The 25,075-nt window shown below is 32.8% G+C and overlaps 1 long non-coding RNA gene across 1 annotated transcript; it reads right to left on the reverse strand.

Annotated features, from left to right (window-relative positions):
- Positions 1-15,633: 15,633 nt before the first annotated feature.
- On the reverse strand, positions 15,634-16,109 carry LOC125050397. Its single transcript, XR_007117142.1, has 2 exons — positions 15,967-16,109; positions 15,634-15,811 (listed from the first exon to the last, which is right to left on the reverse strand). It is a non-coding gene; the product is annotated as an uncharacterized LOC125050397 (long non-coding RNA).
- Between the last annotated feature and the right edge of the window lie 8,966 nt (positions 16,110-25,075).

Consider the following 25,075-nt stretch of genomic DNA (forward strand, 5'->3'; position numbering starts at 1 on the left):
TGTTTTTACAGTGCATTAAGATATGATTCCGTATGTCAAACGTTTTTACAGTGTATTAAGATATGATTCCGTATGTCAAACGTTTTTACAGTGTATTAAGATATGATTCCGTATGTCAAACGTTTTTACAGTGTATTAAGATATGATTCCGTATGTCAAATGTTTTTACAGTGTATTACGATATGATTCCGTATGTCAAACGTTTTTACGGTGTATGAGATTAAGACTGGACATGCCACCACGGATTACGGGTAACTGTTACCGCGCCTTCCGCCTATAGCGAACTGATGGCACAGTTGGGTTTTAGTGGTAGTCCATTGCACCACACGGACAGTACCCACACTCCCCTCGGCACTTTTAAAAGTTGCCCCGGTGCGGGTTCTATAAATTGATTTCCCAACAATAAAAAACAGGAGATGCCTGTACCATTTACGTTGTTTTAGACATCGGAATTCTTAATTTGAGTTAATACAGCTGAATGCCGTCTGGATTACTTGTCCCGACTGACTCTCCAATGTAGGGTCACTACACCGACCTGTACAAATGTACACTCGTGTATGAAATCAGAATGAATAAAGAAATGGATGCATTCTGAGGCCATAAATCTTTATATCTTATAAGTAATGAAGTCGGTTTTTCGAATTTTGTCTACACAATATTACATATTACATGAGTTTCTGATTTTAATGATTTGGAATGTAATTTTTCTTTTTATTTAAATACAAATACATATGGATTCTGTATTTGTATCCACCGTGACCTGTCAACACCTGGGTAATCAATCCCATTGGTTTCATTTGTTTAACTATCGAAAAGGGCGAAACAACATTTGGAAGGAATAACTTAGTTGTTCCTGCATAATTTGAACGTATTAAATAGTTGTAGAAAGAAAATTTGGAATGTTATAGTTGTAAATTGACAACAAATTTAAAATGCATCTTGGATAGAAGCGTCGTGCGAATATATTTATTTTATTCTACAAATTTGTCTTTTAATAAATTTTCGTTGTTTTCAAAAACAGATGTTTTAATATAAAATCAGTTTACATTTTAAATTCAGTTCCACATGTAAATGACATTATTTTATTTCCTTTATAGAAAAGTGAGCGAATTATTCAAAATGTAAAATTTGCATCGTACTTACACGATAATAAATGTTTTAATGAAATAAATCTTACTTTTGGCACGGAAATATACGTCTATTTATTTATTTTAAATTTATTTGTGCTTCGAAACGGAACAAGCAACACTTACTTATATTTAATTCACTGACTGCAATTGGCGGCCTAACTAATGAGCGATCTCTTGCAAGCAACGTTTAACTTCTTTTCTCTCTTCTTCTTTCTTCAACGTTTTATTTTTATATAAGTACAATTAAGTCAGTATAAAATCAGTCTAAAAGTAAAAATCATACTTTTAAGATTTAAAACAGTGCCCGCGATGTTATTTTACTTTTACGAAATCAAATACGTATTACAATGATTCCAAGTCCTTAATGCGATCTATACTCTGTATTTAGTATAAAACCAGACAATATAATGTCGTGATCGAGCTCCGATAAAACAGAATTATTTATTTATTAACACTTCGTTGCAAGTATACAGAAATATATACTATAGGGTAATTCCGAGGGAGATGGCCCTAGTGACTATAAAACTGTATTATGAAGGAATTATGATGAATAAAACAGTGAATTCGTATAGAACATAAACTTTATTTATTATTCTTATCAAATATTAACGATACATCACTTTAGACAACGCTAACAATATAATTTTAAACTTTAAAAAAAACCTAGGACTGGCCATCTCTCACCGAGTGCCCGGGAGAGATGGCCATAGTGTTCGGGGCGAGATGGCCAGTACTTTTTTTACCTTCCCCGTTACCCTTGAGATCTTTTAACTCCTTTTTTTTCTTATTGCCGCAGTGAGAACACATGCCATCAAACTCGGTGCAATTTTCGTGCACCCAGAGCATACAAATATTGCATTGTATCCAATCTTCAAATCTTCATTCTAGAAATATGTCAGAGATAATACAGGCGGATTTTTGTGACATATAAACCACTGAACCTGGAGGCAGCCCATCTTCTTTCATCTATTTTATTAAATATTAAAAATAAATTTAAATTTGGGCATACAATTTTATGGCTATCTCTCCCGAAAATACTATGGCCATCTATCCCTATTGACCGGGTGAGATGGCCACAGGGCGGAATAAAAGCAACATCTCAATTATGGAGTTAATTTTGAGGCTAGAACACGAGAAAGTTCTTCACTTCACGCAGATATCACGAAAACGTACAAAACCGTCCACTTTTTTTGACCACTTAATGTGTCAACCCCTTAGTTTAGATCTAACGTGTTAATGAAAAACAAAGTCAAATTACTTACTTTTTCCTATTTTTTTTGCAAAACAATTCACTGTCACTTGTTGCCGGTGCCGACATAAATGGAAATAAATAAAAAGTATTGAAATCCATGAATTAATACTCGAACTTTTTTCTATTGGCCATCTCTCCCGTACGGCCATCTCCCCCGGAATTACCCTACTTAAAAATACAAAATAATTAAATTGCACCTAAGTGACTTAGTGAGTTTTTCTCTGGTATTGGATGCCAATGTAACATTTGGGTTGCACCTTGGAGTTTATATCGATAGTAAAACTTTGGGCGATTATTAGAGGCATTAACCAATTTAATACGTTACAGCGTTGTTAGGCTAAGATTTCTATTTTGGGTAAACGTGTTATAAATAACATTGTAAAGCGCTTTGCAAAATGAGCAAACCGTACACTATGCCCTCTACAAACACTTACGCAGAGAGGTCTCCAAATGCAGCGTTGTAGCGCTCATCTTGTCAAAATTAAACGAAGTAATGCAAAATGTATTACACTTTCGCGAAAAAGGCGTTTTATTTATTATTTTTAGTTATTATAATTTTTTTTAAGTCTTTGTATCAATTAGATTGTTTAATGTTTCTGTAATACATACGACTACACGAGATTGTTTTATTTTACATCGACTCTAAAGCTTAGGTTTTGCTTCACCGTTCGAGCGAATGTTATACGAGTATAGCTCAAAGAAAGAAAGTCCACTGGTGCTCAGCCGAGGATCGAAACTACGACCTCAAGGGTGAGAATCGCACGTTGAAGCCATACATATATACACATCAATCATATCAGCATAGCATATGTATGGTATGGTATGGAGGTGTTATGTAGGTAATATGTAACTAGTATATGGAATTCTAATTCTTTAATTATTATGTAAGACAAATTTGCAAGCCATTATGTGTATGTCTATGTTTTAATATTAAAATATTATGTTGTAAATAAATTATTATTATTATAAACTTCACTAGTATTTATGACGTCATTTTACGATTGTGTCTGTCTTTTATTTTTGATGACAATGATAAGTAATAAAAATCGCCGCCTCGCGCTAATTTTAAAAGAGTACCGAGAGTTTTTACGGCGGCTTTTTCTCTCGGCCTACACCCTCTGTCTTCTTTGCCGATGAGTAGGGATGCCTACAAATTCAAATAAGTGATACATGTATCTTATGTTCCATAATAAACATATTTTATTTTATTTAATAATGTTGGTAAAACACTTTCGTATCATTTCTACTTTAGATACATACTTGGCCAATTGAAAACATTCGGGCATAATCGACATGCTGCCATTGAACGTAGATTGATTGAACACAGGTAGAAACAATAACAGTAAGAGATGGCCCAGGGGAAATCTGCGGTCGACGACAAATCTCTACTAGCAATCGTATAAAATGCCGTCCCCTAATAAATATCATTCATTGCTTCAGGACACGATATCCTGAAAATATACGACACATAAAATTAAATCTTATTACTATAGGCCTGTTGAGTTGACGCGTGGCCCTTATTTGGACAACGAATATGAATCTTCTTGCGTTGCCTATTTAGTATGTTGTATTATGGTTTCAAAGAGCATTAGTGCGTGCGTTATTCGTGCTAGTTTCAATTTTCGTGCGTTCAAACATCGGCTGGGCATCAAATTGTCTTTCTTTATTAGATCCTTTTTGTACGGTGTCGGAGAGTATCTAGTCGGTAGGTACTGAGGCCACGTCTTGGAGTAAGATTTAAAAACGAACTTATTATGAACTATGGCTCTGGAGAGTCAAAATCCAATACATTTTTGACGTAAGTACGTACGTACATAAGTCAAACTAAGCTAATTTAGTCCTTTAAATTACTAATCGTACAATACTAAACTTTCCTGAACACCTCGTAGCTTTAATACAGAATTTGTCAATCGGAAACCGTTCTTTCATCAGGATGGGCACTGAATACTCCAATATGTTCTAAACCAAACAAGGTGATTCAGGGTTGAATCTTATCACCTGCACTATTTTACATGCAATATTCGGAAGACCATGGTCAGTTACGAAAAGGATTTCCTAATAGGCGGAAAGAGAATAGCTAACTTACACACACACGACAGCGAATTGTATCCTATTTCAGCCATACATACATGTGCAGACTTTATAAGAACTTGGAGAAACTAATCGTGCTGGAAACACAGAAGGAAAATCACGTGGCTGTTCACCAACCAGATGGACCGATCAACTGAAAGACTCGTCGTCCTCAAAACTATACATCTGGAGTGGAAATAGATTATCCGCTCCAGATGCTTGCTGACCACGACCCTCAGACATGAGCTGCCGTCTGAGGAGGAAGACAAAACTTACAATATAAATGTTAAGTTCACTTTTGATTTATTTATCTAGTGATGTGAACTAAGGATGGCTTGTTACTGTGGTTAAAACATTAAAAAAACTATAGTAACAGTGAGGGTTTTATGTTACGCAATAAATAGATTTTTATCAATATTAAATACTTCCTATGCTAACTTAACTTACTATAATATGTTATATATTATAGTAAGAAATTAACAAATAAAATTACTAAAAAGAAACAAATTAGATTACACGAAATTAACCACACAATTTCTATTAATTAATAAAGAACACATAACCACAAATTCAACAATAATAACTATAAGTAACGTCTATACTATCTAGTGCTAGCGGCGAAGAAGTGAGCGCTACCACACCGTGCTTTTATAGCCTGAAAACCAGTTCAGTCCAGTATACCCTTACGTACGCTTCAGTTGAGTATTTACAGCTTATTTTATAATAAGTTCAAAATTTTGCGACTACTTCCAGATATTAAAACAAAAAGTAAAACTGCGAAATTAACATTATCCCAGTGGTAATTCAGGATAATGGAAAAGCCGAATTATTTAGGACAATAAGTTTGAAATGAAATATTCCATTAAAGTAGGTTCGGCTCATAATAATATCATAGATTGAAAAGTTACGAAATTAGCAATTATAATGAGTTTCGTTAGCTGTCGGTTTTGTTTGAGGCTGCCAAAATTTTGTGCCTTATCGATCTTTACGATTAATTAAAAGCCCTTAAGATACAATTTAATCTCTAAGTTTATAGTCTAATAATTTTAATATTATTCATGCTGGTGCTTTTGATAATGTACAAATGTCCGGGTCCTGGTATGGGATGCAACCTGTTCAGACACGCTGGCCCCTTCCCATCTATATTTTTTTTATTTATTTTTTATTGGACATTTCACACCAATTGACCTAGTCCCATGCTAAGCTGGTGAAGCCTGTGTTATGGGTACTAGGCAACGGATATACATACATATTATAGATAGATAGACATATAAATACATATTTAAACACCCAAGACCTAAGCACAACACCAAATGCTCATCACATCGATGTTTGTCTCAGCCGGGGATCGAACCCGGGACACATGGATTCGCAGTCAGGTTACTAACCTCTAGACCAATGAGCCGTCGACTATCATCATGGAATCATATCATCGTGAATCTACATGGAACCAACAAAAGAGCTGATGCGCCTTGTGAAGCGGCTGAAATAGCTAAAGCATGCAAATACAGAGTCCGTATATGATTTTGTCCCATTCAGTGTTGAGACCCTTGGTCTGTGGGATCCTAGCGCTATAAGATTGTTTAAGGTAATAGCAAAAAGGTTAGTCGACATAAAGGAGACCGAAGAGCTGGCAGCTACCTCGGACAAAGAATTAGTCTAGCCATTCAAAGGGGGAACGCTGGCAGTATCTTCGAAACCTTGCCTAAAGGGACTCCTTTTAATAATATTTTTTAGTTATTATATTTTAAGGTTAGTTGTTGTTTAATGTTATTTATTTATTTGTAATATAAGATAATGTCCAAGCATGAGAATGTGATGTGAAGTGTATGTTTTCAATTATTATTCATAAAAATTAAACAGAAATCTTTAGCTCAGAAAGTGACATTCTAGCATTTTAATAGTACTTGGGGACGTAATTGAGAACCTTTGAGTGATGCCGGTTGGTAGCCGTGCATGTCTGACGGTTGCGCATTCAGATATTGCATAAGGTTATTTTTTACATAATAAATCACTATCACAATAACGATGATGATGATAATAAACATTTATTATGTATAAGGTCTTATAACGTAACTAAGCAAGTGACGAATCAAGAGTGCTTGCTGAAAGTTTTCACTGTTGTTTTTATTTGAATAACTTGGCCTAGTAAGAAGTCATTAAAGTAGGTCATCCTAAACCACCTTCTTGACTTAGTTTGTAACGGATAATAATACCTAATTCTTTATAGTGAAACAATAATGGGATGGTTGTCTACCATATATGAACGTAGTTCCCTATAAAAATGTTCAGTTAGAGAATTCATACTATTATAGTAGTAATCTCTGTCCCAATCAATCCAAACGTAATCAAAACATTTTTTTTCTTACCATACTTCATGAACTTGATTCGGTATTTTCGCAAATAAAACGTTAGGAGACTTGCTAATGATAACAATATCGCCAAGCCATATTATGTACATAATATATACCATGTTATGTATACTTAAATTTGAATTCTATCACATACTTAGCCTTAAAATACATTATAAAATAGTTCAGAAAATGTATAAACAGAGTTAAACATTTTAAATTATGTATATATTTTATAATTTCATAGATATAATTAATTATAATTATTATAATTTCATTATACAATCTCGAAAGATGTGTTGTTGGTAGTATTTCTATAATTACTTTATTAATAAATTAGTTATCATTATATTTATACGTATATTTTCATAATAATCGCGATCGAATCAGTCCACTCTCAAGCCTTCAATCTTGTATTGTACTGGAAAATCGTTTCAATATCAGTGAACCCCTTGATCAGCACTACAAAATTCGATTTGGGATCCCTTTGGGTAGGCTATTTTGACCGCCTGATACATGTTCCAATTTGACTGAGACAAGTTTGCAAGGAAAGGTTTGCAATGCTGTGAATAATTTAACGCTTTACCGTCGCCGTAGCTCATCTGGTAATGCAGTTGGTTAATTCAATCTTTGTTCAAGTTCCATTATCAGGGAAACAATGATTTAAAAAGTAGCTACAAAAACTGCTAGTTGCTTCGAAAAAAAAAAACATCAGTTGGAACGTAGGCCATTAGTACATGTGCGTACATTACCTATATGTATGAATATTGATTTGAATCTAAAGGTACAAACCTAGGACAGTGAGCCAATAAGATTTTTTATTTGCTGTGGTGATGAAAAATAGAGTATATCACTCAAAATTCGACTGCCATCACCCATAAAGGGTTGTTTATATCAGATTATGATTTAAGTTTAAACCTTGCAAATAGCTACAGTTATTTTTATTTTAGAAGATCGAAATGCGGTGTGCGCCTCTAACGAACGTGGGTTATCTAGTGAAGCGCGCAGTGGTAAGCTCTGAGTATATACCTCGTTTCCATAAATTATTAACATGAAAGACATACAATAGTCAGTCGTAAGGATAAGAAAAAAATTAGTTTGAGAACAATAAGAGAGGTTAGTATGATAATATACTACTAATACTTTGCCATTACAATAGTTTAAATTACGCACAAAAACTCCCTAAAAATTATTAAACTGAGGACGTAACTAATAATGAATTGGCAAAAAGGTAACCAAAATAAAAATGCGTCTAGCATAACCCGAGCGTTTGTTTCGCAAAGTAACTCAAATGTGACTATCGGCCTAGTTAAAATATTATTGACTACCCTCATCAAATTTTAGGAAAATAAAAATATATCTTTCGAACAATAGTATTAATACAAATATTATAATTAATAATGAATGGAAATATACATTTTAATTATTTTACAAAGACTATCTTGTATTATTAAACTTAACCACTGCAACTCTAAATTGTGTCTAATCTTTTAACTCAGACGGTGATTTGTCGAACCAATTTTTGAAGTTATACTTCTTTAGGCGCGTTATGAAAAATTGATGAGAGTGAAATTTTACGATGCGCGCGCACCGTGACACAAAATTAACAGAATGAAGTTGCCCACGGAAGATGCTACGGCATTGGACATAATTTAAAAACAACATTGTTATTAATTATTTGCATGCAATCAACCACTATTTTTAATAATGCCAAAGAAGTATAACTTCTTACGCGCGTACATAAGTACACGCTCCCTTTTTTTCTATCATTCTTTACGTCTTGTATATAGTACCCCAAGTATTATTAAGGAGGCGCATGGCTTTAGACCCCTTAAAATAATTAAAAAAACTGATAATATTACATGCATGTTGTAAATGATATTGTCACAGTTCTCAGTGGGTCTATACGAATTACTACTAATACCTTTTAAGAGCCTACAATTTCTGTTAGTTGATAATCTGCAAATCAAATCAACCGATTATAGGAGTACGCAGTGTTTAGATTTAATTACACAGTTGTAGGCATTTGAGGGTATTTCTGCGGTTACACTAATTGATTCAAAATACATCACGGTTTAGACTAATTCGGGCTTTAAGGTATATTTGGATTAACTGAATAGCTTATTATTGATCATTTTTAACTGAATATTTCAATCTAATTATATATTTTCGTTTATATTTAAACACTAAAACATGTTTTATTTGAAACAATTCTATTAAAGATGTATTTTTTTTATTAAATGAAAGGTATGTTTCCAGTAAAGTAGTTTCTATATTTTTTTATTATTTGTTGATTTATTGATTGATAGGCAAGGCAGCCTATTTATTTGTCATCCATTGGAAGGTTCAAAATTCTTTTTATTATTAAAATATTTTTAAAAACAACTTGACAGTAATATAAATTGTTTCAAGCACAAAAGCAACGTAAAAGTCAGCGACAAAATAATACCTATTTCGTTAATTCGAGCATATTTTTAAACAAAAGACCTAATTGCGTAATAAAATTAATTAATGAAACCGTTTAGCCTTAGTTCAACGTGGATCTAAAAACGCCTTCAGGCAAATTAAGGCTTTTATGCACGGTGCTCTCAGTTAGAATTATATCTAGGACGATTTTCTTAGTTCACACCAAGATAAATGCAGTTTCGCTGAGAGAAACCTTAAATACGCGCTTGTTGCGTGTATTTGTAGACTAAGTCCAAAGTACTAGATACATGCCAACTTGAAGGATCGTAATTTTTGAATGAGAGAAATTTAAAACTTGCTGCGACTGCGCAATATTAAGAACGAATAGACAAGTTATGATTTAAACTCAGTACTTTTTTATCTCCAATTCACCCAACAAACTTTTGTGTGTGAAAATCCATTAGCTCGGGTTATAATTAAATTAAGAAGAGAAAAATAATTCAAAAGCAAATACCGAACAGTCAACGCTTTGTGTACGAATGAACAGTTCGTTTATAAAACCCACAAACGGAGGGAGCTCTAAATAAAAAATGTGTCTGTTTTTAGTGAAAAACTTAGTAATTTATCTTTGTTGTTGCCCTTTTTTGTTTTGCGCACATTTTTAATTAGTTTTGTTGTTCTCTACGGGCCGTGAGATTTAGAGAGAGAGAGAACTAATTATTTTTATTTTATCGTGCGTTTTATTTTCGTTTGGCTACGCAAATTATACAGTGTAAGCGAGAGTGGCCGGTTTTTTCCGGGAAATTAAATTCTTTACTCGGGTTTTAGCATTAAATCTGATAGCTGTATTGTGAGGTTTAGCGGGCTATTTGTTTTGACCTTTATTAATATTTTATTTCAATGTTTACAAGCAAATCGGCTGATTACGTCAGACTACTGTCAGGTCAGGTCCCACGGGATTATTCACTGCCCATTAGCAGGAAGCATACGTGGTATATGAAATTACGATCTATTTCCAAATTACCAATCTTAATCAATATATCCTCAGAATCCAATGTCACAAAAATAATTTAATGTCTTAAAACACTAATCTAAATTTCTTCTCAAGGTCCTATACATAAATATATAGTTTTTGAAATAACCCTGTATATATTAACTACGATTAAAGCTTTAGAGTTAACTTTCACTACAATTGCAGCTTGGGAAATACTGCGAGTGTAAGAGCCAGTACAATCTTTTTTTTATGTAATAGGAGGCAAACGGGCAAACGGGCTTAACCGATGTTAAGTGATACCGCACATGGACACTCACATTGCCAGTTAGCTCGCAAGTGCGTTGCCGGCCTTTTAAATCTATAATTACACTGCGATGTCATGCACTGAAAATTTTTCTGGCCGCTTTGGAAATCCTTATATATATACACTAGTAGACTCGGCCAAGCGTTGCTGTGGCTAAGATTTTTGTTATATTACATAGTAGTAAACTATTCAAGAGAAACGGCAAGAGAACACCAATCCACCATGCTTTTTTGGTGGTTATGCCATTAAATTGTAGCTTACGTGAAACGTTGGTAATTGTTTTGATAAGGATCAATACCTAGGTACGAATAAAGAGCCTTTTCTAGCGGTGGTATTTTAATAAAAACATTAATAAAAGGACGCTTATTGTGACGTAACTATAAAAGATAGAGACATGCTGTCGCGACGTTTTTTATAGATAGTGATGTGTCCTGAAAAATTGTAATACATCATTTTGTTCTATAATTAATAGTTTTCGCAGCGCACACGATTGAAGGAATTTTTTTGTTTATTTTTTTACACCTTGGGTTAGATTATTCAAGTTTTAGTAAGCATCCCTATGCTATGAAACATAGCCTATGTCACGCGGGAATAGTGTAGCTTGCCAACGGTGAAACAATTTTTGAAATCGGTCTAGTAGTTTCGGAGCCTATTCATTTCAAACAAACAAAAAATCAAACCTTTCCTCTTTATAATATTAGTATAGATATATACACTTATATATGTTTATATACTTTTCGAGCCCCTGGAGGTTTAGTGACGGCCAGTCTTTAGAGTGATCAAGGATCCTCCTTTACTCCTGAGAAAGATCACCATCCTTCCTCCACAAGTGCATCGTGAGGTTGTAGAGATTTCCATTAGTGAGCATGCTTTAACTATCACCAACAATATGACAACAGATGTAGATAATAAGAAGATAAAATAGTATAAAATAAGAATTGTTAACAAGATTACGTCTTCATACTTTTCTGCTATAATTCTTTCGTTAATTAAAGTTGCAGCTTAGAATCGACTTTAGTTTGAAACGAAAAGTCATCAAGTTTCCTTTTGTTGAAATAAAATAAAAATGAAACATTTACGATTTACTCGGTATTATTCTGTGAAAGTTCTTTACAGGTTTGCTTAATGAATACCGCCTGCGCAAATAGAAAACTACGCTAGAAATCTGTGAAGCGGGATTTTTGGAATTCATATTTGTTGATAATAAAATTGAAACAGCATATAATCGCTTATTAATTAAAACTGAATACTATGGTCTATTTTTCTATTACTACACATGTGTCTCTTTCTGTCGAATTGTATTTTAGCTGTGAAGAAACAATACATCAGACTATCACAGGTTACGATGTGGGTCCCAATTTTATTTACTTAGACTATTATGTGGCTCTGTAGTAGGACAGTAATGATTTATATATCGAATCGTTTGAGTATGTATTTGGTATTTTATGGTTGGAGCAGTGTTGGCCTAGTGGCTTCAGCGTGCGACTCTCATCCTTGAAGTCGTGGGTTCGATCCCCGGCTGTGCACCAATGAACTTTCTTTCTATGTGCGCATTTAACATTCTCTCTAAAGGTTAAGGAAAATAACATTAGTAAACCGGCTTGGCTTAGACCCAAAAAGTCGACGGTGTGCGTCAGGCGCAGGATGCTGATCACCTACTTGCCATTTAGATTAACAAATGATCATGAAACAAATACAGAAATCTGAGGTCCAGACCTAAAAAGGTTGTAGCGCCACTGAGTTTTTTATTTTATAGTTGGGATTTTGTGGAACTACTAATTTGTACGTTATTAAAATAAATATGGGATAGGCCACTATTAACTATATTCATAGCGAGACCTGATTAACTGATCCTTTGAAATTATTAAATCTTTGATGTATATATATATTTCTATCACAGTCCTATATAATATATATTTTCCTTCGCGATATGAGCCATTCTAAATTGCAGAAACCGAAAGAACAACCGCGCAGCCAGAGTTAGAACGCACAACTAGTATGCAACCACATTTTTATTTTATAAAACTATTTCTGATCAAATATTTCAAGTATTCGTGGCCAGTATTTTCAGATGGAATCTGCATCAGACATCTTTGAATTGCCATCCTCTACCGATAGTTTGGATGTTTTGAATATTTTCGTGGAATATAATTAAATTCCTGGAATCACGCAATAATTGAGCTTGATATATATAAATTAATACATAAGGGTAATGTTTTTCAAGGAAACTCTACTTCGTTATTTTTAATTGACTTAAAAAAGTATATTATTTTCTTATGTTCAGGCACAACACCTGTGGACCAATCTGGATGATTGAGGTGTCAAATGCTTCGAATTTGCAGGGAATATGTCGCAGAAGTTTGGTTGGGTTTTTGTAATCAGATTGATAGATTTCTGAATATTAACTGAAATGTCTAATGAATTTTTTTAATAGTGCACTTTAGGGTCAGTTCTTTTAAAGGTGTTTATTGAAAATGCATTTGAAAACCTCATTCTATTTTCGGACAGGGAAGTGAGCAACGTATGTAAACAGCCTTGCGATTCTGTAACTCAATTTTCGAACTCACACAGTTTCGGTTTTCACAGCGGCAATCGCGCTCAAATCAGTCGTAAAGCAGTCTTTTTACGATTTGGCATAGTAATAAACAATAAACTACAAGCTCCCTCATTATCAGAATTCAAAATCATAAAATGACTGCTTCACGACTGGTTTGAGCGCGACCGCCACTACGAAAGCCGCTGTGAGAATTCGAAAAGTGAGTTAGTTACAAGGCAGGCCCTTCGCTGCCATTAAGAGCTGAGTGTGACTTGCGATATTACAACAAGAATGTAGAGCAATATTTGTGATAAGAGAGCAAGAGTAAATGAGGTCTAAATTTGGTAACAAATTTTTTAAATCTATTTCAAATTTGATTCAATCAGGCAATGCATTCGGTTTAGTTCTTTTTATTTGCAAATAAACAAACGCATAATATTAACGTTAATATGAAATGTTGGTCTTTATATCATTATGTGTTAAAGCAACATGATGATCAAAGGCTTCATAACTTATATAAGTTTGCTTGAGAAGGCAATATATGAGGATTTTATTTGCCTACACTTCAATTAATCTTAGCTTAATAATGTTTTTAGAATGTTTATTAGATATTTAATACTAGACTATATATTATTTTATGTAAAAGTGAAAATGTATGAACGGAAACGGAAGTGCTGAAATTTATCGAGGGTTATTCCCTCTATAATAGGATATAGGTATCTATAGGTAGCATATCGCGCTCTGACCAAATCAACAAGGATGAAACCACGGGATAGAGCTGTTCACGTAAAGGTGGGAACTGACCAACGTTACGAGGTGTAATGTAACATGTAATGTAATGTTACACAGCGAGCATTCGTGCAGTCAGTACGTCGTGTTACGGGGAAAAACAACGTAACACGACGTACTGACTGCACGAATGCTCGCTGTACAACATTACATTATATGTTACATTACACCTCGTAACATTGGTCAGTTCCCACCTTTAGAAGTCATGAAAATTTGTTGAATTTTACTCTATTTGTATTAAGAACACAGTATGATTGTTTAATCACGTGACACGTCCGGCTCGAAGGACCAAAATGTACGCTTCCTCAGCTAGTGGGATGTTTTAAATAACGGAAAAGTATAAGGTAATATTAATTATCACTCGCGTACAACAGACAGTATGAATTAATGTTAAATGCTTTTTATTATTATACTATGAAAAGATGGATATACCACGTTTTATTCTTTAATTCATCCCCTTTTTTAGAGCATTAGAGAGTGTTTTTGCATATTAAGAATCCCAAATCAACTAGAAAATAAAACTGGCTAGTCCAGGGACTGAAAATTTTAAAAATTTACATTGGTCAAAAACTGATAGCAATTTGGTGAGTTTTAGTCCAAAAACCCCAATAAAGAAGATGGAAGAGAATACTTGGCTAAACAGTGGCGGATAGGGGCCGGTAGTACTTACTCGTATAATTTTGGGCAAAAGCTCCTTCATATGGCTCCAAACCCTGCAGCTCTTTCTCTTAGCATGACCGTTAAAGGAAGAGCTTCTTTAAATTGTTGAGCATTGCATAATACAACTTACTGCAAAAATGCAGTCACCATTTCAATACACGAATTTAAAATAAATGGTTTGCAAACACAGTTAAAACAGTGGAGATTTATTTGTAACGTATTTTTTTCAGATTTACAAAAATAAAATTGAAGTTGAGGAACTTTCAAAAGCTACGTAAATTTATAATAAAACCTTGAAGTTTATGAAAATAATTAACTTTGGCTTGAGTATCTTTTGAATTTAAGTATAATTATCTTACTTCGCAATTATTACTTAGCTTGAAAATTTATGTTATTAATCCGTTACTTTACATTTTCTCAATATTGTTAATTTTATTTAAGATATCTAATGACATACATGCTAAAGTAGGTATCTATGTATTGCCTTTTCAAGCTACGCTGTATTAATAGAGTTTACTTAAAGAAGGAAGAGGAAGGAAGAGGAAAAGGATTGACAAAGACAATATACAACAGGTAAAACAGGGTGAGACAAACGACAGAAAAAGCAGGACCTGAATTTTATCAAAAATCCGTCCAGGGACGGACAAGTTTTGCTTAAATACACATAAAATTAAACGTCAAATTTATAATATTCTTCGGACTTTTTAAATCAATTAAAAATACTGCGTTAATGACAAATCTCGCTTCAAAATGAAAAAGAGAAGGATAAACCTTATTACAGTTAAGTTTGGTGCCGGTTGTTGGAGGGATGTTTAAATAATTGAAACTCTTTGTTTGCTGGGTGCAACTGCTGCTGAAAGCTGGGTGTCAACTGGCTTTAATCGTTTAAAACATGAGCTTATAACTAACATAAAGTTAGGGATAGTGGGGTTGCGACGCTGGATTAACAAAAAAATACTTGTCTTATTTAACGGTTCTTTAACCCTAGAAAGATAATCATATTTTGTAATACGGAAAAGATAATCATGCGTAAAATTTACGCAAGAATTTGAATTAGTTGTAGGTCTAGGTTTAATAGTTTATTTTAATGAATTGTATGTTATTATATATACACATATATTAGAATAAATAACACTGCAGATAATTTTTTAAACTCCTTTTATTTTTACTTAAAAAAAAAGAAAACTTTAAACGTGGTCCGCTACTTCACTGTCGGTGTCCTCACACGGAAGCTCGTCATCACTTTGCATAAGAGCGGCCAGGATTTCGTGTTCGTTGAAATTGATACTCCCCATTGTGATATATATTTGCCTCAATATCTTTAGAAATGAAATTATAATATTAGTTATGATATAAAGTATTAAAACAGTACTAAAACTGTCATATAAGCCAAAATCATAAAAGTCACGATAAAGATAATCATGCGTAATTTTGACTCACGCGGTCGTTATATTTCAAAATCGGTGGCACTTACCTTATTGACACTTACGTCACGCGGCAGCTCCCAACCACGAATGAGATGTCCTAAACGCACAGCTATGGATTCGCGCTAATTAGAAAGATAGAGCAATTATTCGAAAACGCATGCGTAAATTTTACGCAGACTATCTTTCCAGGGTTAATCTGAGTGACACTTCTATTACATATAAAGAATATAAGTGTAGTCGACCTATTGGATATTATTGGAAACGAGAATGTTATATTACAATTTATGAGTGTAGGAAAAAGTAAAGGGCTCATTTTGGCTTCAAGTGTGTGATAATTGCTAACATTTAGTTTGCGCTTCTAATTATTTACTAAAATATATATATGTAACTTAACTAATCTTAGTTACTTAACGCACATTACAATTTTTTTAAGAAAAAGAGATAGCTACTGTTTCCATTTCACATACCTATAATAACAGGTCCTTAAAGTAATAAAATCTACACAGGTTTACGTTACTAATGAATATTCACTAGAAGTACTTTGAACACAAGAAAAGGTTCATAAGATGTTGCTTAAGATTGTTAGTGTATAAAGTTTTGAATCGTGAGTTAACAGTTTGTTTTTGAGAAAATTATTAAAGATTGAAGGGCTTTCTGAAAAAGCGTTGGACAAAGAAAGTTCGTTATTTCTGTGGCTTAAATGGTAAACTTGGCCATAATATATAGTTGTCTATACGTTAGTTCTGTTGTACAAGTTTTTTTGTGTGCTGTTGGGTGCGATTCCTTTGAAAGACATCTTGTGTTGTAGGAAATAGATTTTTGTTTGAGGTTTGTTTCTCTGGTCGTTATAAAGTTTAGTAGCGCAAAAGGTTAAGCCGTTCGCTAAAAATAGGCCTACGTGGCTTGTAACCTTTGAAAATACAAAGTAAAAATACGTATATTAACAGCCTAAATAAAAAATATATATTTTATATCAAAATCCCCTTTGATTATGAATAATCCGTGAATCCGTAGTAATTTGTACACGCGAAGCCTTTTAATGAATTACCATAATCGTAAAAGACGCGGGAGACGTTCGTAAATTTTAATAAAATCAAAAATTATTATCCATTTGCTGATTATACCTATTTGAATATTAAATTCAACGATTTTTAATGAACAAGATTTTTTGTGACGATACAAATATATTGGAGTTCATATTTTGAATACTTTTAATTTGTAACATAATATATGTCTCTTGTTGTCATAGTTTACATATATTGACAAAAAGATATAATGAGCATTCTGTTAAAACAGTTTAAGAGTATTTGGTTTTTACGATTTGCTTTTAATTAAAATAATTGGGTTATTATTTATTTTAATTTTTCAGTTTAAATCTTGTCGAAATTAAGATTTTTTGGCACAAAATTACATAGTTTTTGAATTCTAGAAACGCCTACCTACCTACACCTATAGCACAAACATTACATTACCAACACACTAAAAGTCCTTTTACGCAGCCTATGGACACGGATATTAGTTAGTATTAGAATAATTTTTGTATGTTTGTAGCGAGTAAACTCAAAAACTTTACTAATGCCGTAATGGAGGAACAACTAAGATACTACTTTCATCTACGTATAACTTATTACTATTTAAAAATAAAAATTCTTACTTAAATGTCCAGCCATGCGAAGTCAAGAGACACCGCTAGTAAGAGAGCGTAAGTCGATATATAAAGCTACATTACCACCGACTCACGCACTCATTCATTGATCTGAACTTTTCTGAGTTAACCCAGAAAGAGTGAGTGGTATCATCGTATGTGACTATTGCGGCACCAAAATATTTTCGGTTGCCACCACAGAATCTCCAACTTTGGGGGCTCGCTACCGGACGAGGTCTACTTGGCAGGCCTCCTCTCGAAAAGCACAAAAACGTATGTATATGTAAGGCACTAACGCGAACCGGTATATACTATATAATTATCTATTTTTATACACTGTATAATTATATCTATTTTTATACAATGTATAATTATCTATTTTTATACACTGTATAATTGTCTATTTTTTTAAACATAAAAACCGATTCCATTTTCGTTTTACAAAATAATGGCTTACCATCATATTGCGTTTGTGAAAGCCAACATTTTCGATAGTATTTCAAACAAACTCGAAAATAACACGGGGTCATTCGTACAGTATTCGTTACAATCGCAGAGCCCTTATCTAAGAGGACCATTTCTCACGTCACTGCAACCGCCGCGCGACATTAGTCACAACTCCTTTTTACCGTTCTAAACGACGCGACGGATGGGCTAAGAGCCGAACGTAATTTAATTTAGACATTCTAAATTACAATTATTTTTATCACAGATAAAACAATCTTCGAAACATACGATGACTATGCCCTGATTTTGTGTGTTCATGTGTGTGTGTTTTCGTATGTAATAAATATGTCTATGGCTATGTCTATGAATGTAAAAATTCAAATTCAAAGCATTTATTCAATTAGGTAACAAAATTTACGTGAGTAAATAAATATATATTAAATGCTTCTAATTTTACATTTACAACCAGATCCCAAATCAAGGGCGTAGAACGGACGAGAAGAACTGTCAATAAACTCTCCGCCACTCTTTTTAATCGCCAAGTTTTTGTTTTACGAAGTGTTTGTAAGGAGCTTCAACCATTACACCATGTTCCACGTGACATCTTTAAGTAATTAACTATAATAATAATTTAAAAAATCTTTACGAAAAAAAACAAAGACTAGTCCTTTATCAGCAGTAGGCATGGTGAAATAGTAGCACGAACATACATTCTCGTGGGAACACGCATATATATACGTAGTTGGTCCCAAAGTTCTGTCACTAGCACATTATTTCTAAATTTCGAGCAGAATTTTATAAAAAAATTATTGCATTCTATTTTGGAATGTTTGATTATTGTTTTAAAACAAAAAACAATAACTTTCCGTAATTTTTCACGATGGAGTGGACATTGAAAGAAAACCGAATAGTTGTTATTGCGTTGCACCGCTGTGGACACTCGCCGAGTACCATTTTCAAGTTGCTCAAAAATTTGAATATAACGCTTAGGTTTGTGTACGGTACTATTGATAGGTACCTTGAAGTCTCCAGTGTTGAGGATAAGAAAAGAACTGGCTGGCCACGCTCCGCAAGAACACCAGCAGTTATCAAAGCGATCAAGACGCTGATAGTAAGAAATCCTGTCCGAAAACAGAAGTTGATGGATTTGCAGATGGGTGTCAGTAGGAAAACAGTAAAAAAGGTTTTTAATGAAGAGCTTGGTCTACGAGCATACAAAAAAAGAGTGGGCACTTACTTAATGCTCGTCTAAAAGCAATAAGGCTTAAAAGATCGAAGGTGTTGTTTAAGCGGTACGCGAAAAACCGACACCGTGATATCCTCTTTACGGACGAAAAAATTTTCGATATTGAAGAGAAATACTATTGTATTTTAACAGAATGATACAGTGTACGCTAGGAGTTCTGAAGAAGCTGAAAATAAAGTTCCAAGGGTGCAACATGGACATCATTCATCATCAGTAATGGTCTGGTTGGGAGTGTCCTATTACGGGCTAACTGAGGTTCATTTTTGGGAAAAGGGGGTCAAAACCAGTGCTAAAGTGTACCAAGAGACGGTTTTGTATCGCCTTGTCAAAGACCTGTCCAGCACCCTATTTGCGGGACATCACTTCGTGTTCCAGCAGGACTCTGCGCCTGCATACAAAGCCAATACCACTAAAGCCTGGTTTGAGCGTCAAAACATCGACTTAATTAGACATGAGGTTTGGCCTTCCTCCAGTCCGGACCTTAATCCTTTGGACCATAAATTTTAGCAGGTCTTAGAGAGGAAGGTCTGTGCTATAACACATAAAAATTTGGAGAGTCTGAAGTCATCTTTAAAAAAATCAGTGACTGAAATCGACACGAATATGGTGCGTGCTGCGATAGACGACTGGCCGCGGCGCTTAAGGGCCTGCATTTTAAATAAGGGAGGTCATTTCGAATATTTTTATGCTTTTTGTATTCCTTAATTAATGTACTATGAATTGATATATCACTCATTACAAACTGATCAGTACTTTTGTTTTTATCATTATTTCCATTTATGACAGAACTTTGGGACCGACTACGTAGTGGAAGTCGTAGTTAAATATATGTTAAATTCAAATTATTAGTAAGCACAGACATTTCTTGAAATTTCTCATCTCTGACGATGATATATGCAGGACCTTCAATTCAAAAGTCATTCTAAATTAGAATTACAATTATGACAGTTAAATGATGTTACAATGCATTAACGACAATTTCTAGAAATTTCCACGACTCTCACAAATACATATGCCGTACATTACTTCAATTAAAAGATATTCTAAATTCAAGTTATTAGTAACCACAGACACATCTAGAATAATCCACGACTGACAATGACAATGAGTTGAACGTAACTTAAATTCTTAATTCAAAGCTGTGATTTGGTCTAAGAATGTATGTGTATATAAGGAATTCCGTCTCTGAAGCTATACTAGCAGAGTTGGGTGGTTTTTGCCCTGTACGTAATGATTGGAGATTTAGGTAATATAGTTTTGGTTGTGAGCGGAAACTTTCCCGCTCTCTGAATGTGCTGTTATTTTGTACGTTATTGATGATCTATAGTCCATAAAGTGAATGATTATAATTGATTGCTTAGAATAGTAAAATCTATATATTATTAATTTTATCAATTGATTAGCTAAATGGATAATATTTAGGATAATTTATACTATTAATAAACCGGCTTCATTAGAAGTTATCAGTATGGGCAGTGTTGTCCTAGTGGCTTAAACGTGCGACTCTCATCCTTGATATCGTAAGTTCGAACTCCGGCTGTGCATCATTTAACACTCGCTCTTATACTGAAGGAAAACATCGTAAGGTAAACGGCCTTGGACTTAAAAAGTAGACGGTGTGTGGCTCAGATTGACTTTTTATTAGAAAACAATGATCATAACAGAAATCAGACCAGCCCAGACCAAAGAGGTTTGTAGGGCCACTGGTTTCTTTTATTTATCAGTTGTACCTGCGTGTATGTATGTTTCTATGTTTATATGATGACAAATTTCTCACAAACACAAATCATATCGATCCTTATTATTTGAATCGGGTTTATTTTCATCACATTTAGTTCGGTAGTTTTTGAGACATGCGTATCCAAGCGTTTATAGAGGGGACATATTTTAAAAGGTGTTTTATGTCGTAAAGTTTTCTTAAATGATTCAGATCATTATATAGATATTAATAGCTACAAACTTCGATTTATTAATCAAATCAATAATAAAAGACGATAAAATGATAAGAATTACGAATAAAGGCCGATTTACATTATCTTAGTGTTTAGGAGAGTGCTTTAGTACAACTTGAAAGGCAAGTTCTTTAGCGTAGCGTTTACTAAAGCAAGTAGCGTTTACATGTTTCAACTAAAGTACTATCCTAAAGCACTCTCCTAAACACTAAGATAATGTAAATCGGCCTTTACATTCATCGCAATACTCGTGTTTAAATTTGATTGATTTTCGACGAAGTCTAAATATTAGTGCCTTCCAACAAAAGCAAAAAGGGTATAGCATAACCAGCCTTCCACTTTGATTATGATTAATCCGTGAGTCTGTATGTATGGTGATATTAGAACACCTTACTTTATGACAAAATTCAGGATTATTTAAAAGGACAGTTTAAGAGCGTCTATTATCATGTGAATAATAGACCCTTGACTTGACTGGTAGTAAATGTAAATTTAGAATCAATTTAACATCTTTTCTGATGACGTTCATAAGTGTACTTGGTTACCTATATGAATAAAGTTATTTTGAGTTTGAATATAGAAACAGCCCTGCGATTCTGTAACTCACTGTTAATCCGTGAGTCCACTACGCAGTAACAGCGCTCCCTTCGTCACTGACGTAATTTTTGGAATCTCATGGTATTCTGTTAAGAAATTTTACATTACGTCTTGATAAGTGGAGGCAGGTAACCTAGTAAGTTGTTGTCTATTAATATCGTGACAATTGACTCATTTTATTTTATAAAAAGAGTAAATTGTCAAAATTTTCATCATACATAAACAAAATATTTTTAATAAAACAAAATAGAGAACAAAATGGTCGACGTTTGAAATAAAATTAATAATATTAAAAAAAAGATAAACTGCCCTGCGATTCTGTAACTCGCTTCACACACTCTCAGCGCTGAGTTTTGCTGTCAAATCGTTCGTTTCGGTGTCATGTTACAATTTGGTATTCTGTTAAACAATAACCGCGACAAAAGCGCCGCTCAAATAAGATTGTTCACATTTGGAACTAAAATTTGGCACTGCTACACTTACGCTCCAAAATTGTTGGTATTTGGTATTCTGATACATACCATTTGACATCTCATCTCATTTAAATGTACATTTTGTACGTCAAATTAAAAGTTGCTCTTCCCTCGCTGAAATCGTCATTTACCAGTGAGTTAGCCATTTTTAGCGAAGTTAAAACTTGTTTTTATGTGAAAATATTCTAACATAGGACAATCTATATGTATCTTGGGGTAAGTTTATAAAATAATATTTATCAATACAGCATTATTTTACGAAAAAAATTATATATATAAACATTAAGCTTCGTAAAATTGAACTTTGTTATTGTTACAGAAGGCCCGTTTCCACTTTTAAAGTTTAAACCTCTATTTCAAGAAATAAATGATGTAATCCATTAAAAAATACTTAATATAATATCTATAGATGGCGAAGAAAATGTAGGCACGAAACGACCAATTGGTTTCTCGGCGTTGGTTATTATCGCTTTTTTCCAATACTCAAGAAATTATATGGTATTGACGAAACCTAGAACATATGCTGCTGAGATGAACGAAGAGTCTAGTAAATACTAAATAGATGATCTAAGGTAAACATTTTGATTACTTTAGCATTAAAAATATAATTTTTATCCAAGAACCAATTTTTCGATGCAGTCTTGATCATGTCTTGTCTCCAGCAGAGATAAGTCGAACAAAAAACGATAAATAAGATAGGTAAATATTGTAATATATTTGTATTTTTCTACTATACTAAAATTATAAATCTAATAATTTCAGAGATCCCCAAATGTTCAAAATTCCTGATAGAAAAATACATTCTGCCTTTGAAGAAGAAGAATATTACATGTGTATCATACAACAAGGCCCCTGGATATAAAAACACAATAGTGCAGACATTTTCAAATTATTGAATTTCGACTATCCTTCAATTTATAATAAATGATAACACAGTACAATTTCGGTTCCTATATTTTTATAAAATATATTGATATAACATTAAGGTTTTGGATAAAAACATTATTCTGCTTTACACAAGTATGAAATACCATCATTACATACATGATGGTTTAAGTACTTATTAAGCTTTTTTAAATTTATCGTTCATAACTATTACTTTTTACAAACTAATTAGAAAATATATTAAAATAAATATATTTATCTACAAAATAAAGTAGATGTTATTGATTAGCTCTATGTGAGGCTGTGTTTTAATTAGTTTTTATTATACTTAAGTTTGTTTTACTGAAAGTTATTTTGTAGTGTGTTAAAAGTTTACTATAATCATTAAATTAAATGTTTAAAGTTATTATATTGTTCTTTTATTCACCTATAAAGTAACATGGCTTATATATTTTTCATTTCGGCTTAGCTATGTATTTAACTCGGTTACTACGTTTTCTATAGGCAGTCATTAAATAAGTGGTAGATTTAATTAATCATTTTATTAATATAATATTATTAGATACAAAAAAATTATTATGAAGTACACAATTATCTTAAACACGGTAATACAATTTTTCATATAAAAATCATAGTTGTCTAAACTGCATTCAAAATAGATTAGTGGTCTCGGTTTAATATCTCTTCTTAACATTTCAATAATTGGTCATTTTCTTCCTCATTCTTGACAACTACCACTGATGGCTGTAATACAATGATTATCTGTTAAAATTGTAAATAGGGAAATGTGGTAGGTCACTGTACTGACACAATAATATTGCATAGCAATTTAATTATTGTAAAGTTAAGGTAAATAATAAAAAAACTTGCATAAAACACACAAAAACTTATATATGGGATATCTTTGTATTTCTAAGTAAAGTATCTTAAAAACATGTTTGATAATATTATAACTAAGCCAAATATTATTAAAAGTTTTATGGTAACAAGGCTTAGTAATTTCGCACAGTATTTGATTCAGTACTATGAATAAAAAAAATCTTGAGCAAACCTATATTTAGACTCAAAAATCCAAATCCAAGTATGTACTTTAAAAACAATTATTTATTAATGAAACAAATCCAAGACCCATAAAGGGTATGTTTAGTTTTAAAGTGTAGTCAGCAGCAATAACTATCTTTTGATTGCTTCATTAAATAAGTTATGGCAATGTTGTTTCCAACATTTAAAATTAACGTTGATCACTTGAAATGGTATGAATTTGAGCAATTGAAAGCTTATATATTTGATCCAACATACCTAACATGATTATTTATACTATATATAAGTTTTTGTGTGTTTTATGCAAGTTTTTTTATTATTTACCTTAACTTTACAATAATTAAATTGCTATGCAATATTATTGTGTCAGTACAGTGACCTACCACATTTCCCTATTTACAATTTTAACAGATAATCATTGTATTACAGCCATCAGTGGTAGTTGTCAAGAATGAGGAAGAAAATGACCAATTATTGAAATGTTAAGAAGAGATATTAAACCGAGACCACTAATCTATTTTGAATGCAGTTTGGACAACTATGATTTTTATATGAAAAATTGTATTACCGTGTTTAAGATAATTGTGTACTTCATAATAATTTTTTTGTATCTAATAATATTATATTAATAAAATGATTAATTAAATCTACCACTTATTTAATGACTGCCTATAGAAAACGTAGTAACCGAGTTAAATACATAGCTAAGCCGAAATGAAAAATATATAAGCCATGTTACTTTATAGGTGAATAAAAGAACAATATAATAACTTTAAACATTTAATTTAATGATTATAGTAAACTTTTAACACACTACAAAATAACTTTCAGTAAAACAAACTTAAGTATAATAAAAACTAATTAAAACAC

Source organism: Pieris napi, chromosome 6 (genome assembly GCF_905475465.1).
Source record: "Pieris napi chromosome 6, ilPieNapi1.2, whole genome shotgun sequence".
Taxonomy (NCBI): Eukaryota; Metazoa; Arthropoda; class Insecta; order Lepidoptera; family Pieridae; genus Pieris; species Pieris napi.